Here is a 16,632-nt window from a genome sequence, read left to right as displayed (position 1 = left end):
AGTTATATAGACACAGAGAGATCATTCAGACTAGATTAGATCTATACAATCTAAGTTATGCTATTCTTCCATGCACCTTACTCAATATATATTCTGATTTGTTGTAACACACTTTGTGCTCTTTTAATGGAAAAGCATGGAATAAATAAATGATTTCGATGATTAATCCATTACAGCTTAGATAGCATATTATGCTTTCAAACAAATGAAATGATTGCGTTGCACCATGGCAGAAATATCTACAATGAGTTAAACTGGCTCAAAATGCAGCTGTTCCTTTCCTATTAAGTGTAAAGGATAACTTAATTGGCTCATGTCATCATTGACAGTACTTAAAGTCAATTATTTTTTTTTCTACTTAGCATAGTCATGGCTTGAAGCCATGTTTTTCTGTATCTTTCTGTAAAGGCGTTCTCTCTCAGAGCTGGCACAGTAATAAACAGTAAAATTGCCACAGAGCAAACAATTCAGAAAGTCTGTAAGGGCAGTCTGCTACTTAACTTTTTCTTTCCACACCCTGAATTACCTACAGGATACTTCATATACTCCCAATAGGTGTAAACTTAGAGATTTAGCACTTCAGTAACATAATAAATATAGCAAATGACAGCAGATAAAATCAAACTGATCCATTCAGTCTGTCTAGTTAAGATTCATCCCCTTTTAGTAGATGTGCATACAAAATTCCCAACTATAACCCATCACCAATCCCCCCCCCCCCCCCCCCCCCCCCCCCCCCCCCCACACCCCCCCCCCCCGAGTTCTGATATCTGTCCCAAGCATGGCCAATATCCATCACAAGTTTGGCTTCCTCATGCTTTCATTGAGGCCTGATGCAATTGTATCACCGCTCTGTGCAGGTTACCCTCATGTTTTCTTGTAGAGATGTGCAGTTGTTGGGCATGGAAGGGGAAATATCAAGGACATTTCCTTTTTTGTTTCATTTTGTTTTAAGAAATTAAATGAAAAAAAAATTAAATTGTATTTGTTTTCATTCATGTTATTAAATAAATAAATAAATAAACAGCTGCCACCACTGGGGGGGGGGGGGGGGAAGCACTCCTGACCTTCACCCAGTTCTCCCCTCCCAAAAAACCTTTTTATTTAGTTTTGTTTTTCATTTTATTTTCAAATGTCATGTGGGAGGAGTTAATGCAAATTAAGATGTTCTACCACATTCCACAATAGCTTAATGCACAGTAACATGGGATTTAACATCAGAAATAACGACACCTTGTGGCTATTATCACGCGTGATAAAATGAGGCCTTCTATCAGACACACCTACTAGGCCCTCCTTGGCCAATAAAAACACCTGTTTTTACCTTTTTTTGTCTTCCTAAACCCATAATGTTTGTGGCAAGTTTACTTGTTGGGGGATACCGGATGCTTCAGGAGGCTCGCCGTAGACAACAAAAAGAGGAACAACAACAACCGCAAGAACAGGCAAGGGAAGTTCCAACCCGCTCCTAGGGAAGTCCCTGCACCAGAGCACGCGCCACTGGCCCTGCAGGGAGAGGGCTGAGGGCTGTGGTAGCACTTGGCATGAGGGCAGGCATGGTGGAGGAGATACAGGGAGAGCATCTTTCCTCCACGAGTCTCATTGCTGGGCATGCCAGAGGATTATGTGGTAAGCAGGTATCACCTTAGTTCTCAGGCTAATCTGGATTTTTATAAAGAAATCAGAGGGGATCTGGATCCAGTCACAGAAAGTTCCCACACAGTGCTAGGCCTCACCAAACTATTGGTCACCCTGCATATCCAAACGACAATAGGAGTCGTGGGGGGAATGTCGCAAACCACATTTTCTCGCTGTCTGGACCAGGTCACAACAGCTGTATCTGACCGCATTAATTGCTACATAGCATTTCCTCAGGACAGGCAGGACTTGATGGAATTGAAAAGAAGCTTTTATGCCATCGCTAACTTTCCCAATGTTCTGGGAGCCATTGACTGCACTCACGTAGCCATCATCCCACCCTGTGACAGGAAAGAGATCTTCCACAACAGAAAGCTCTTCCACTCCATCAACATGCAAGTGGTCTGTGACGCTCGAATGCACATCCTTGACATGGTGGCCAGGTACTCGGGAGCCGTGCATGATTCCTTTATACTTAGGCAATCAAGCCTGTATGAAAATTTTGAGGATGGCCTCTACAGTGATGGTTGGCTCATAGGTAAGAGAGATGCTTCTTTCTCTATTCCCTCTCTGGCTATGTGTTTGCAGCAAATGGCACAGATAAGGGGGCGGGGCTGTGGGGGATGTAACAACATTGCTGACATGACAAGTGGCTTGTCAAGTTAGGTCGGCATGCCATTGTACCAGGACCTGGCTTTCTCTTCCCATGCTCCAGAGGCCTGCTAATCTTGTGAGGCCAAACAATACACTTGCCATAAAGCTTGGTGTGTGAGCAGCCACTATACACTTTCTGTGGGTTCACTGTAAAAAGTGGCCTTTTCCAAAACTCCCATTTGGAGCAGTTGAACTCTAACAGGTTAATCGCAACCTTTAAGTGTCCGCACTGCTAGTACTCGCAGATCAGGTGTGGGCTGTTAGTGATGGGTCAGCCAGGATGTCAGGCACAGTTTATCTTGTCCATCAAACAGGTAAAGCAGAAGCAGCAGCCTGTGTATTTTGGGACCTAGCATATTCTCTGTGTCAGGGCTGACAAATTTGTATCACTGGAAGACATATTGCAGAGCAGCCAGGGACTTGCACAATCAGACCACGAGGATAGGTGTGGAGGCTCTGATGTACTGCTTCAGGGTTTTATGACTGATACAAACCAGTAGCTTTTGCATGGTTGTGAGGGGCTGCCATACATTTCGTGGAATCCCCAGATGCAGTTTATTAGTCAGGAAGATGTGTCCTAGATTCAGCTAATACTATACTGGTCATATAGTGCTCCAGAAAAAGGTGGCATGCAATTAGGGTTGAGACATAGGCTTTTAAGGCTCATGCTAAGCTAGAGGTTAGCTTCTACTGTCTTATAGCATGCTGTGCTTTGGCAGCAAGATCTCAAAGTGACTGGTGTGATTGATGCTCCCATTCTGTCTTTGCCACAGGAGATTCGGGATATGGTTGCAGCACCTGGCTTCTCAGCCCATTTCTATTCCCAACATGCCACCGGAGATGAGGTACAACGAGGCCTTATGGTCTACCCGGTGTGTCATAGAACGCACCTTTGGAGTTCTCAAAAGTAGATTTCACTGTTTGGAGAAACAGGTGGAGCTTTAATGTATGCCCAACTCAAAGTAGGAGATATAGTGCTGCTCTGCTGTGTATTCCATAATGTAGCTCTACGTCATGCGATACCAATAGAGATACTTCCTGATCTCCCCCCGGATCCCCTATGTGCACTTGCACAGGCTGCAGACACCACCCTGAGTGGCAGCTAGTTTCGATAAAGCCTCATAGAATGCTACTTTGCCTGTTAGGCCTCAACTATCCCTTTCCCCTTCCATGGAAGGGAGGCCGGTAAAGTGTTGGAATAAGCAGCTTTTGAATTTATCTACCTCTTGGGATTCTGCTAGGTACTTATGACCTGGCTTGGCTGCTGTTAGAAACAGGATACTGGGCTTGATGGACTTTTGGTCTGACCCAGTATGGCAAGTCTTATGTTTGCACCTACTCTCCTCTCTATAATCTTTCTTTCACTCACTGCTCCTCTGTCTGGGTCATTATTTACAGAAATACTTATGCCTACTTGGGCTTCATCTTGACAATGGAGCAACTTGAAAAATTGTAGTCATAGTAAAGATAACACCAAATACATGTAGTTGGCCTAATGTTTTCTGACAGATAGTGAGTCAAAGAGGCATGTGTCGCCAGAGAGTTTGTGTAGGACTGCCAACACAGTATACATAGCTTGGCCTAGATAGTGGCATTTTGCTTGGTTGACCTCCCCCTCGAACCCTCTCCTACCCTCACATGTGGGTGAAATAATGGCATAGATGTGATGGGACTCCAGATGGGCCTTGAACATCGAGAGCAACAGCTCTAGAAATCCTAAAACTCACAAGTAGCTCTGAAGCTTAAAGGTACAGCCTAAAGCTACATGTAGACAGTTTAAGGTATCAGTCACAAAGTTCACATTTTACAGCCTCATCCCATAGCTGAAAACCATGTGCATGTAAAGTTATGCACCTGTACTTGGGATGTTTTCTGTTGCATGGGCTTGCAAAGACACTGCTGACAGCACTGTCTCAAATATTTCAGAGCCACTGCTGTCATCAGAGTGCTCACCTAGCAGGCCTTTACTTACAGCCTTTAGTAAATAACCTGTGCAACATTGTGGCATCCCCACAATGCTCAGAGGTCATTCCAAGCTAGCATACCTCTTTGCACTTTCATGCACCCATACACAAATGCACCCTGCTATATCTACCTAGGCAAAATGTCAACTATCATGTCCATATGGTAAGGGCTTTGGCCATTGAGATGTCATGTTGGTTAGATTAGCTTCTCAGGGAGGCAACACAAGAATGCTGGTCAGATTGTGTGAAGGCAGGATTGGAAATCAGATGGTGTCATGCCTTCACTTGTGTTTGCAAGTCAACTCAGAAATGTCAGCATCACAGTATAGTTTCTAATGACTCTAACAGCACCCACGTTTCCTAAGAAAAGACTCATGCCATTGAAACCAACGCAAAGGTATGGTAGAAGCTATTTGTCTCACCTGACCTGTCACAGGTAGCCTTAGTCAGATATGGAGATGTCACGGTTCTGCAAGGCCCTTTGCCAGTGCAGCTCAGGGCTAGTCATGTGGTGCTGCTGTATGTGTGAATGTACCTAAAAAATATACAGAGTAGTTTGCTTGTTGTGATAGCTAGTATCACTTACAGTCCTTATGATATCTGTGGACACCCTTAAAGCACTTAGGCTGAGTATTCCTGGGGCAAACAGCTTGCAGAATAGTCCGTTTCCAAGGTCAGTCACCACCTTTCAAGGGTTTTATGGTTGCAGGCCCTTGCTGATTCAAATGGCTGGTAGGACTTTTGGTCAAGCTGAAAAACTTGCTGTCCTATAGGCTGTTTGTCACTTTTACAGTTAGTGGTAAGCAGGGCAAGTGTGCCGATACACTCTCAGTCATCAGCTCTGCGTATAGCATAAAGGCTAGAGAAGCTGTTGCCAGCTGCTGTCCTCAGGGCCCTACAACCTGCCTCATTCAGATCCTGCCACTGTGCTGAATGTATGGGGCAACTGCTCCCAGAAGTGTTATGTGGTTGGTATGATGGTTTTGGCACATTCTGTGTTGGTCTCTTTGAAGATAAGCATTTCCTGCCCTCTGAGAGCTTGAGGGACCCATGTCAATACCTCTGACAAAGTGCTCATCATTTATGCTTCTCACAGATGTCTGTCATGCTGGCAGGTGTACCTAATCTTCTGTGTGCAGTTTGAACTCTGCCTCCCTCATTATCACTTAGGGACCAGGCAGCCAGAGACATTGATGATGTAGGATTATGGACATACCAGGAACATGTGTAAGTGCACAAACATCTGGAGGTAGTCAGTCCCCAAAAAAGGACCAACACGTAAGTGTGTCTGTGTGTATCTTGGTGAGTGATGTGCTGTGTTAGCCTTGCTCTATATCTGTGTCTTGGGGTGATATTTGCCTCGTTGTTCCCTTCATTACCACACCTATGCAGGCAGTGTATGTGCAATCATTTTGCACAGACAGTCTTTTGACACAAGTGATCCTGTGTTTCCATTGTCTACAAAAGATGCCTTTAGAGATACAATTATATCGTATGGGGAGAAAATTGCCTCATGGTTACTCAAAGACCATTCCACCTCTGGCTCACAATGTTTCTTCCTTGTGTTGATTGGGGGGGGGGGGGGGGGTGTGAAATTTGACAGCGTCAGACCTCAGATATGGTGTGCCACATTTCTGGATGAGTAGATATCTACCTGTAGTGTACCCCTTCCACCCCCACGAACCCAGATGCTCTTCCACCTCCTATTTGGAGTGGGCCTAATTATCCTGTTATTTGGAGTATGCATGGATCCAAGAGCTTCAGCTGCCAGAAAGGGTTAGTTGTTTTGGGGAGGGGTGTTGCTTGAGACCTGCTAGCACTCCTATTAGAGGCTCCCTTTTTCAAGACCCTGGCCTACTTACCTTCCTCTCTGTAGAACAGATCCTGAACACTTCACATAGAGGCTGCCACACCAGGCTACATCTTTTGCACCTTACTCTGCCAGATTTATACACTGATCAGTTATGCCTACAAAGATGCTGCCATATGTAGCTTGATATGTTTTGTGTGCATACATAGAAGTGGTGGCACATTTCTGCAGTTGATTTTAGGGAACAGGTTTACTGAAGGATTTTCCCCGCTTCACTTGTCCTCTACACAACTTGTACATTATGCCCCTCTGTCTACTTGCTGGCTGTCAGCAGCTGTGTGACAACTAAGGAGGAGTGTGGAGTTGCATATGTTAGACAAACCCCACAGCCCCAGAGCAGACAGCTAGGAGGTCTGCTGTTGCTTAGGAGCATCCTGAAGCATTTGAAAATCTTTAAAACAGATGTTTGAAAAAATATATGGAAGGTGTAAAGTGATGCTTCATACAACTTAAGGAGCACTATCCAGTGAACCTTACTTGGTTTCTTGTTTAATCATCAGCACCACCGTCCACCCTAAAGTCCTTTAATTGTTTTTTCAAAAACCTATTTTTTATGTTTGTTCAACTATTCTTCTAAAATTAAAAACTTTTATGTTTGTGTTCAAAATAGCTTCTTTGATACAAGTGTGACCACACAGTTTAAAACAGAGGAACTGTGGTCGCCAACAGATCTTTCAAAAAAGCGGAGCCAAATTTAAATGTCACTTATCTACAATTCCAGCGCTCAGGCTTCGATGTAATCCTTAGCGGCGTGAGCCCCAACAAGGCCAGGTTTCGAATTACTTCTTCATCAGGGGAAGCCACTCGGTCGCTACACATCCCCGCTCAACTTCCTTCATTATTTCAATCCATTGAAGAGCTCGTAAAAAACGCTGCTCGGTTAAAGCTCCTCTCGTGAAAATGGCGAACGAGAGGAGCTTTAACCGAGCAGCATTTTTTGGTGATTTTATAACATGCATGCATATATATGCGCATATTTTAAATTACCTGAACATGCAAACATGTGCCCCTAATTTTAAGTGGGAACATAGCTAGGCATATAAATCCCATTTCTACTGCATAGGACAAAGTATTTTAAAATTGGCACGCATCCACACCATGACCAGTTTCACCAGTTTGCCCATCAGTTTGCCCAGTGTTGAGCTAGTTCCTCTAAATCCCCTGGTTTAATAGCCTGTACTGCCCCCCAGTTACCCCAAACCCATTAAATCCCTCCAAAATGGCTGGGGTTTGTTTTTTGGTTGTTTTTTCAACTTATACCTCCTCCATAGCAGAAGAAAATTTATGCAGCAGTGGACCTGGGTGAGCACCGGGGCACATAAATATTTATGCGCATATCTCTTCGCCGCACCGTGAAACATCCATGTCCCACTCAGACCACGCCCCTTTTTGAAACTGAGTGCAATGTGCATGAGTGAAAGATACACACAGATCTGGGAGGCTTTTAAAATTTGGTGGGTGCAGTCAAGCCTGACTTGTGCGTGCATCTCCTGATTTTGGTGCACCAGCTTTTAAAATCTACCTCATAGTCTAAGAAATAGTTGCACTATAAATACCGTGCTTCTCTGAAAATAAGACAAGTCATATTTTATTTTTGCTCCAAAAAAAAGGTTAGGGCTTATTTTCAGGGATGTGTTATTTTTTTTTTCCATGATTAGTGAATGAGGACAAGGCTAAGCCCGCCTCCTCTTTCATTCACCAATCAGATTCAATTTTCGGCCGAACCTTTTGGTTCGGCCTTCATTATCGGCCCGCCGTGGAAAATTTTGTTTCCCTGCAGTTTGGGCCGGTTTTATTTCGTTTGCCCCCCCGAAACAAAGCCAGAAACCCAGAAAGTCTTGGGGTGCAACCGTGCCACGCTGGTACATCTATAACTAGGGCTTATTTTTGGAGAAGGGCTTATATTTCAAGCCCTACTCCAAAAATCCTGAAAATCAAGCTAGGGCTTATTTTCAGGGTAGGGTTTATTATCAGGGAAACACGGTAGGATGGGCCAATAATATATTAAATAATTTTATCCAAGTGAATATAAAGCAAAATAAAAAGCATATTTTAGCCATTGTATAGCTAAAACTGCTCTGGTATATTACTTCTTGAAATGGTGAAAGATTTAGATCTCTGTTCACATATCTTTTTTTTAAATTTATTTATATGTTATATTTCATTATCTCCTTTCTCAGAAAAATTCCCCAGAGCAGCTTACAATAAAAACATAAAAAGCAATAAACAGTTACACATAACAACATATGTATACATTCAATCCAAGTACTGGGAATTACAATTTATATGAAACATCTACTTCTCTCCCCCCATGTCCACTGAACCCAATAGAACATCTATAAAACAATATACAGTAGCTCTATATCCAGACTTCATTATCCTCCAACCGATAGAACCAAAGGATTAACCCAAATCACCAAACCTGCGGAATTCATGTCGTACTGCCAAATAAAACAATCATGCAAAAACATTTTATTTCAATTAATAAGGCTTTCACATATACAGCAGTTGGTTTTTATTAAATAAAAAAGGGGGAAACGACATATGCCCAGAAGCAAGATGAAATCTTAAGAATTAAACTTTTATATTGAGGAATGTAAGGAAACCGGTAGCTTTACAGAAAGATGAGAAAGGTATGTACATTTATATAAGGATATTTCCAGAGGGATATCTGCGTTAGGGCCTCATTTTCTAATGAGGGACTTGGAAAATAAGGCCCTTAGTCTGTAGCAGTAAAAATGATGACCAAGAGGTTGGTGGCACCTTATAGATGAAGGCATGATTTAGAAGAGCATTTCCATGCTTAAAACTGAGTTCTACACATATAAATATACTTTACCCATGTTGTGGGGCTTTTGAAAATTGCTACAATATATGCCATTGAATAGGATTTACTCACATTTAAATGCACTTAACGTGAGTAAATTGCTTAAGAAAATCGCTATGATAGTATGCTAAATTTACAAGTGTAACTCCTTTGAAAATTTACTTATAACTGATTTATTGAGGCATAGAATTTTGAGGAAAAAAGAGTCCACTGTACCAGATGCATCTGATAAAGTAGACTCTTGCCCTTGAAAGCTTATGTCTCAATCAGTCTCTTTGTCATAAGGGTATTTGCATCTTGTTCAACACATCAAAATTACAGCATGAAAGAAAAAGCCACTTCTCTCTATTTGTCTGTTGTCAGAGCATTACAGCTATTTAATGTATCACCTCATAAGCTTGGATTTGGAAAAGGCAGGTAATTCAATCTAAAATCCAAATCCAATAGCAGGCAGATTTCACCTTACATTTTTTTAGATTTTGTATGTTTTAGAAGCCATTGTTTTCGATACAAATGGTGAACTGTTCTAACTGTGCATTATAGGTTTGCAGCGTGAACAGCAGAAAAGAAGGGCCTGAGATGGTTGGACTAACCTGTCGATTTCTTCACAAAGCCACATCTTTACTACACAGGCCACTATAATTTTATTAATGTGTTAGAGAGTTAAGCTTAACAAAACTTAGAAAATTCAACTCAAAAGATCATTCAAAATGCCATTTTCTTTTCTTGAGGAACACAATGTGAAATAGCAAATTATATTGTTCTTTTGGGTGCTAATTATCCATTAAAAAAAAAAAAAAAAGAAGAATCAGAAAATGGACACCAGGACCAACCAGACAACTTCAGACAAGGGCCTTGATTCTGTGAAATTCTGAGGTCTGCAAAATAAAAAAAAATAAAAAATCACATACAAGAGTAAACTTTAATATCCCATGAGCCAACATGGATAATTTTTGTTTTATTTTTCAGCATGAGAAAAAAATACAACAGTTCAAATATCTCCAAATAATGCTGGATCTTATTCAAAAAGGACAGATAACCACAGAACTAAAGGGCCAGATGCATTAAGGCTTTTCTCCCATTTTCCTGTGAATTAGGTAATAAGGTTGATAGGAGCGGTTCCTGGTTAGCCCCTTCTAGGGAATACAATAAAAAAAATGCATATGTTTAAATTAGCCTGGTGATGGGTATGAAATGTATTTTATAAATAATGTATTTTCTACTAATATACTCTCATTCCACTAGTAATAATAATCAGGTATTATTAGCGCCAGTGTTAATTCAGTAGCAATATTTTCATTATAAATCTTTGTTTAGAAAGAGCTGCTAGGTGGAGATTAGGCATTGCACCTGTCATAAGCTGGACAAATAAATAGTATAGCTTAGGAGCATTTGATTGGACACATTTAGATATATAACTTTCTGTGTAATGAGTCTGTTTAGAGAAATTATATTATATGCCTCAAAACTGATAGTAGTCAATAATCTGCCATTAAGGTCTTCTTTTATTTTAAACAGTAATGCATAAAGAAGCAGCTTAATTCAGTTTACTTTAGTCATTTTTTCTACAATTAAATCAAAGCGATGTACAATAAAATGACATTCACAACTTACCAGCTTTAATTTTGCAACATTTAATGCTTGATTTTATTATATAAACCTGCACAGTCTTGGCTGCAGGTTTGTTTACAATCTGTCTGCCTTTCAAATACATAAAAGATAACTGGCTCCATTGCAATGTGAGGTTATTTTTCTGCAGGAATCTAACAGAAAAGTACTTGTACCCTACGCTAAAATGAAGTCACCTCTGTTCAATTATCCTGTAAAAAAGGAAATCTCCATCTATCTATATAAATAATCAGGCTTTTTTTTTTTTTTTAGCCTGAATCACAGATCTATATTTTGAAATAAACCACTTTATACTTTGTAGTTTGGAGGTTTGCAGGGACAACCACCAAGATTCAGTGAAAAAATGTCAAAAGTGTGAAACATTCACATGTAAGAGGTAATCAGACAAAACGGTATTCTTTGGGGTTCCTTTCCTAGGGCTCAAATCACTCAGTATGAGGCTGGAAAGCACTGGCAGGCCATAATGAATAGCAATTTGAGAAGCCTGTCAAATACAAAAAGAATGCTATCCAAAAACTTAAGCAAAAGCTGCATGAAAGGCTAAATTGGGCATTTATAAAAGGCATAATTGGGAATGTGGGAAGGATGCCCTCAGCGGTTGCTAGAAAACCGTCAGGTGTATGAGGACCCAGAGAACCAACCGTGGCTGATAGGTTGCCAACTGGTTCCAGAATTTCAGGATATGTTGGTCCAATTCTAGTTTTACCCCACTGCCTGCATAGTCTTGTCGTCTGGGTTATCTCAGGGAAATCAATAGGGACACCAGAATTACAAGCCCATGCAGGCAGTAGGATAAAACCAGGACAGAATTAAGGTGTCATGAAAATCTGGAGTCAGTTTTCAACCCTAGTGGGTGACCCTGTTCCCTCTAAACTTCGCACGTTCGCACCTGTGCAAAGCTTTTCTCGCAACTGCACACAGCTTTTATCCTACTGCACAAAAAGACCAATGGGACCGTGGTAGAGCCTTTCCCACCATGACTCAAAGTGAGGAGTCCAGTGGAGCCGTGGAGGAGCCCATCCTGCCATGGCCCGAAGTGAGAAGGAGACTGTCAGGGCCATGGTGGAGCCAATTGCACCTCAGCCCAAAGTGAGGGGACCCGAGGGGTGATGGTGGAACCCATGCACTGTGGCACAAAGGAAAGAAAATTCCAGGTACTTCTCCTTCTTCCTGCCTGCAAGGCCCAATAGAAAAAAGTTCCAGAGTCGCGCAGGCCGGAAGGAAGAAGAGCGTTGGCCCACATGCAAAAAAGAAGCAGTATTTGTGGCAGAGCTGCTGCGGATCCCATCTTGCAAGTCCCAGAGGGGAGAGGGAGCCTGAGTCCCTGTAGAGAGAGAGAGTTGAGCTGTGTGTGAGAGTGTGTGTGTGTGTGTGTGTGTGTGTGTATGTGTGAGACAGCATGTGAGAATGAAAGCATGTGTGTGTGTGTGTGTGAGTGAGACAGCATGTGGGAGAGAGCTGGTGTGTATGTATGAAAGCAAGACAACATGTGAAAGTGAGAGCCGTGTGTATACGGATGTGAGAGAGACAGTTTGAGGGAGTGGGAGCCAGTGTATATGTGTGAGCAAGAGCAAGTGAGAGAGAGAGCATGCAAGAACCTATGTATGTGTGAGACAGCATGTGAAAGTGGGAGGGAGCATGTGAAAATGAGAACATATGTGTGTGTAAGAGACAGTGTGTGAGAATGAAAGCCTGAGTGCGTGTTTGAGAGAGGAAGGGAAGAAGACACTTGGAGAGAGAAAAAACAGGAAAAAAAAAATAGACCCTGAAAAGGAATTGGTAAAAGACTGAGAAAGGGAATATGAAAAAAAAAAAGTGTGGTACCAACTGATTAGTAAAATAAGATCAGACAATAAAGATAAAACGCAAACATTTATTTTGAATTTTTAGTGATTGGCATATCTTATCTTTTGGGAATGTACATCACAGATTTGTATTTTGTTCTTTCTTCAATATTCCACTTGTTGTATTCGGCAGTGCGTGAGAAAGGCCCACGGAACGCCGCACTTACTTTCCGCTCCAAGCCCAGAGGAGGAAGCACCCACACCGGGGGAGGCCCCGAAACAATGTGCGGCAGGCCGCTGTGCTCCACTGACTCCACAAACGCTGGCCTTCACATGCAGTGCTGTCATAAGGTGCAAGCATGCATGCTCGACATCTCAGAAAATGTAAAGGACTGTGGCAGCCCCTGCTGATGAGGTCATCAACCCTGTCCTATTTTAAGGGCAGTTCTCCTGCTGCAAGATGCCTCAGGAATAGGTTGACTACGTATAGTAGAGCAAGTTGCCTCAGTGTTCCTGGTCTTCGTTCCTGTTCCTGGTCCTTGTTCCTGAGTTCCTGGTCTTTATCTTCATCTGTTGTCAGTCTTTGGATGTTTGGTGTCTTCTGTGTTATTACCTGCCTGCTTGTTCTTTTCCTTGTCTCCCTGCCTGTCTATCCACCTTCCATCAGATGGCTGTCTGGTTCTGACTTCGGCTTCCTTGACTATGCCTGAACTCCACCTGTCTCTGACCACTGCCTGACCAATGACCATGCCTGCCTCTGCCTGCCACTGATCACTGCCTGCCTCCTGACCACGCCTGAATGCAGCCTGCCCCAGACCCTGGCCTGTGACTCGACCGTCTCCATAGACATCCAGCTCGTCTGCATAGGCCCCCATCTAAGACCTGCCGGCCACGACACCCGAGGGCTCAACATAAGGGGGAATGAGGGCTGGTATAGGTGAAGCTCCAGCTGGGCCTCTGCCACAGCCAGCACTGCCAGCCAATGGTGGGGACCTGCAGGCTGCACTAACTCCACCTCTGTCCAAGGGTCCATGCCCTACACCACTGTTCAGAATCTAGTTTCTCGGTTTTCCTTTTTATTTTTGCCTGCATGTTTCTGTTTCTAATTTATAGTCCCTTATTCTGTATTAGGTAAGAGTCTGTTTGTGTTCTGCATATGCAGTATTTCTGCTGGCATGTACTTTTTCTGTAGGGCTTTGTAGCAGTACGGCATGTTCTGTTAACCCCAATAGGTGGTGTATTATCATATTTGTACTGGTGCCGTGCTATTTGAATCCTGAGATAGTGCTGGAATGGTATGGCAAGGTCTTAGGTGTCTTTTTTTTTTTTTTTTTTTTACAGGGGTTTGTGTTCCTTGTCAAAGTGTTTGGCAGTGAAATGTTTGCAGTTACTGAGATGAGTGTGTGTAAGTGGAAGAGGAGAACTGAGTGAGTTTGCATGTACACAAGAGTTTGGGGAGTGAATGAAAGGAATGAGAATGAGTGAGTGTGTGTGCTTGTGAGCAAGAGCATGAGAGTGAATATGCAAATGTGTTAGTGTGCATTTTGTGTGTGTGTGAGAAAGTTTGTGTGCATATTACTACTAATATTCCCTCAAAGGACTGGGCTGCTGTGAGCATAAAATTGATAGGCTTTTTGCATCAAAGAAAGTAGGGCTCACAGGATAATGAAACAAAAAATGTTTGCTCACAAGCAAAACGTTTTGCACCCAGCAACCCAATCCTTCGAGGGAACATTAGTGGCTGATTGAGGAGATCCAGCCTGTGAATATTAACCAGTACATGTCTGTCATCCAGCATGATGTCTGTGTCTTTTCATGTGATGGAATCTCTGTGAGAATGACATATGAATGCTGGGAATACCTAGATATTTAAAAGCTAAGAGATAGATTTTAAAAGGATTGTGCGCGGCAAAACCAGGAGATATGTGCGTGACCTGGACGCACACAGGCCATGCGGATTTTAAAAGGCCCATAGCCATGCGCATATCTCCTGGTACGCGGATAATAACGTTTTGACAAAAAGGGGATGAGGCGTGACCCTGGGCGGGGCATGGACAGGTTGGGACTGCAGCATGCAGTGAGTTATGCACACTAACACACCCCGGGATCCCACAACTGCGTAACTTGCTTCTGCTATGGGCTACATGTAAGTAGGTAAATTTTAAAAAAAGGGTAGTCAGTGGGGTTTTATGGGTCAGAGTTAGTAGGGTAAAAAGGAGGCTAGTTAGGTAGGGGATTTAGGAAGTCCTCTCTTTTAATAGAGCGAACTGGGAAATAGGCCTAATGCCTTGCCATGTGCATCTCCTAAAACTAAAATCCCCCCCCCACACACACACACTTATGTGCTCGAGAGAGCATTCGCGCACACATGCACGCATCGATATAAAATCGTGCACGCATGTACGCACGGGTAGCCGATTTTATAACATGCGCATATAAACGCTCACATGTTATAGAATAGGCGCGTCCATGTGCGCGTGCCGGCAATTGCGTGCACATATGCGCACATGCGTCACTCTGAAAGTTACCGCTTAAGTTGGAATAGCAAATTCATTTCATGCGTATTCAATGAGGGTATTCTGAAAACCCAGCTAGTTGAGGAGTCAGTGGGACAAGTTTGGGAAATGCTGCATTAACAACAGTTTCTCATTATCCTAGTCCAAAAAACAATTTACCTCAGTTCTGTTCGCTTAACATCTTTACTCATTAAGAAACATAGAAACCTAAAAACATCAAACATGGCAGCAGTCAAAGACAACAAGAGCCGTCTAGTCAGCCAATTTGCTTAGCTTTGCAATGCCATAACCTACAGCTGACCTCTGACTTCTTTGCAATTTAAGGATGTGCTGTGCTTATTCCAGGTTTTCTTGAATTCTGTTCCTGTCCTCACCTCATCATCTGAATTGGGAGACTGCTCCATATATCCAGCATCCACCAGGAAGAAATTACTTCTGAATCTACCCCTTTGAACCTCATATATATTGATAATTTATTCTAAAGTTTTTATTCACCATTGAATAAGGTTTGCTTTTTATATCGTATTCGAAAATGCCATTACGCCCTTTCATGATTGACCCCCCCTAGGCTTCCTCAAAGTGATTAACATTAGGCTGCTGGCATATTCACATACAGGTTGATTTTCAAAATGTTGCGCGCGTGAAAAATGGGGGTTATGCATGTGGCTGGGCCTTGAGCGTATCTGCATACATTTTCAAAGGGGCCTGGCCATTTGCCACTGTACTGAGAAGGGACTGAGGGAGCACACAAGTTGCTACTGCTCCAATGGAGCAGTAAGCAACAAAATAAGAAAAAAAAAAGGTTTAGGGGGTGGGGAGGAGAGGGGAAGGGGAAGGGACAGGGAGGTTAGGGTAGGGAAGTTCCCTCCCTGTCCGTTCCTTAATTGGAATGGATTGGGAGGGAACTGGGGAAGCCTGGGATGCGTCGCTGTGCGAAAATTGCATAATTCCACCCCCGCCCCCCCCCTGCACGCACGCACATGTGCTCTCGGATTCTAAAATCCGGCACGCATCTGTGTGTGGCCCCCGGATTTTATAACATGCTTGCGTTGGCGCACGCATGTTATAAAATCGGTGCATCCATGTATGTGCGCTGGGAAGCGCGTGCACATGGACGCGCGTGCATGTATTAAAATCTACCCCATGGTATCCTTTTCTATGCATGACAATTTATTAAGCTTATTTGTTCCATTTATTAAATCTTTCATCATTTGGCAAGTAATCATTAAATGCAAGCTAAGTGCTAATGATGCTCAGATATTGGTTTCAATAAGGATGCCTTTTTCATTTCTATTAAATTAAATGTTTTAAAATAATCAAAAATCTTGTAGCAGAGTCTCACAGCTTGCAGTGGTAAGTGATGAGTGCAGCATAAGGGTGCACTTTTTTCACTTGGCCATAGGTGCCAAGTTGCCTGGTTTGGGAAATGGAAAAAGTAGACAACTAGAAAGGAGATCTAGTATAGCTCAAAGAATGCTTGACAAGCATTTAATTTACAAAAATGTAAGGGAGCAGTACATGATGGGGAAAGATATATTAAATTAATCCAATTGGAAGACAGACCTAGTGATCTCAAGGTAGAGAAAAAGTGCAACAAGACAGTGCCTGGAGCAATAGGGTGCATATGGAGAGAAGGATAATCAGTAGAATAAAGGAGGTGATAATCCCTCTGTACAGGTCATTGGTGAGACCTCATTTAGAATATAGTGCCCAGTTCTGGAAGCCATATCTGCAAAATGATATTACCAGA

At 42.7% G+C, this 16,632-nt stretch overlaps 1 protein-coding gene across 1 annotated transcript in view; it reads right to left on the bottom strand.

Annotated features, from left to right (window-relative positions):
- The window catches only part of OPN4 (opsin 4), a 172,865-nt gene that overhangs the window by 29,703 nt on the left and 126,530 nt on the right, over nt 1–16,632 (bottom strand). The gene's annotated exons all lie outside the window — the stretch shown is intronic.

Source organism: Rhinatrema bivittatum, chromosome 7, assembly GCF_901001135.1.
Source record: "Rhinatrema bivittatum chromosome 7, aRhiBiv1.1, whole genome shotgun sequence".
Lineage (NCBI taxonomy): Eukaryota > Metazoa > Chordata > Amphibia > Gymnophiona > Rhinatrematidae > Rhinatrema > Rhinatrema bivittatum.
This window is presented reverse-complemented; position numbering and strand designations above follow the sequence as displayed.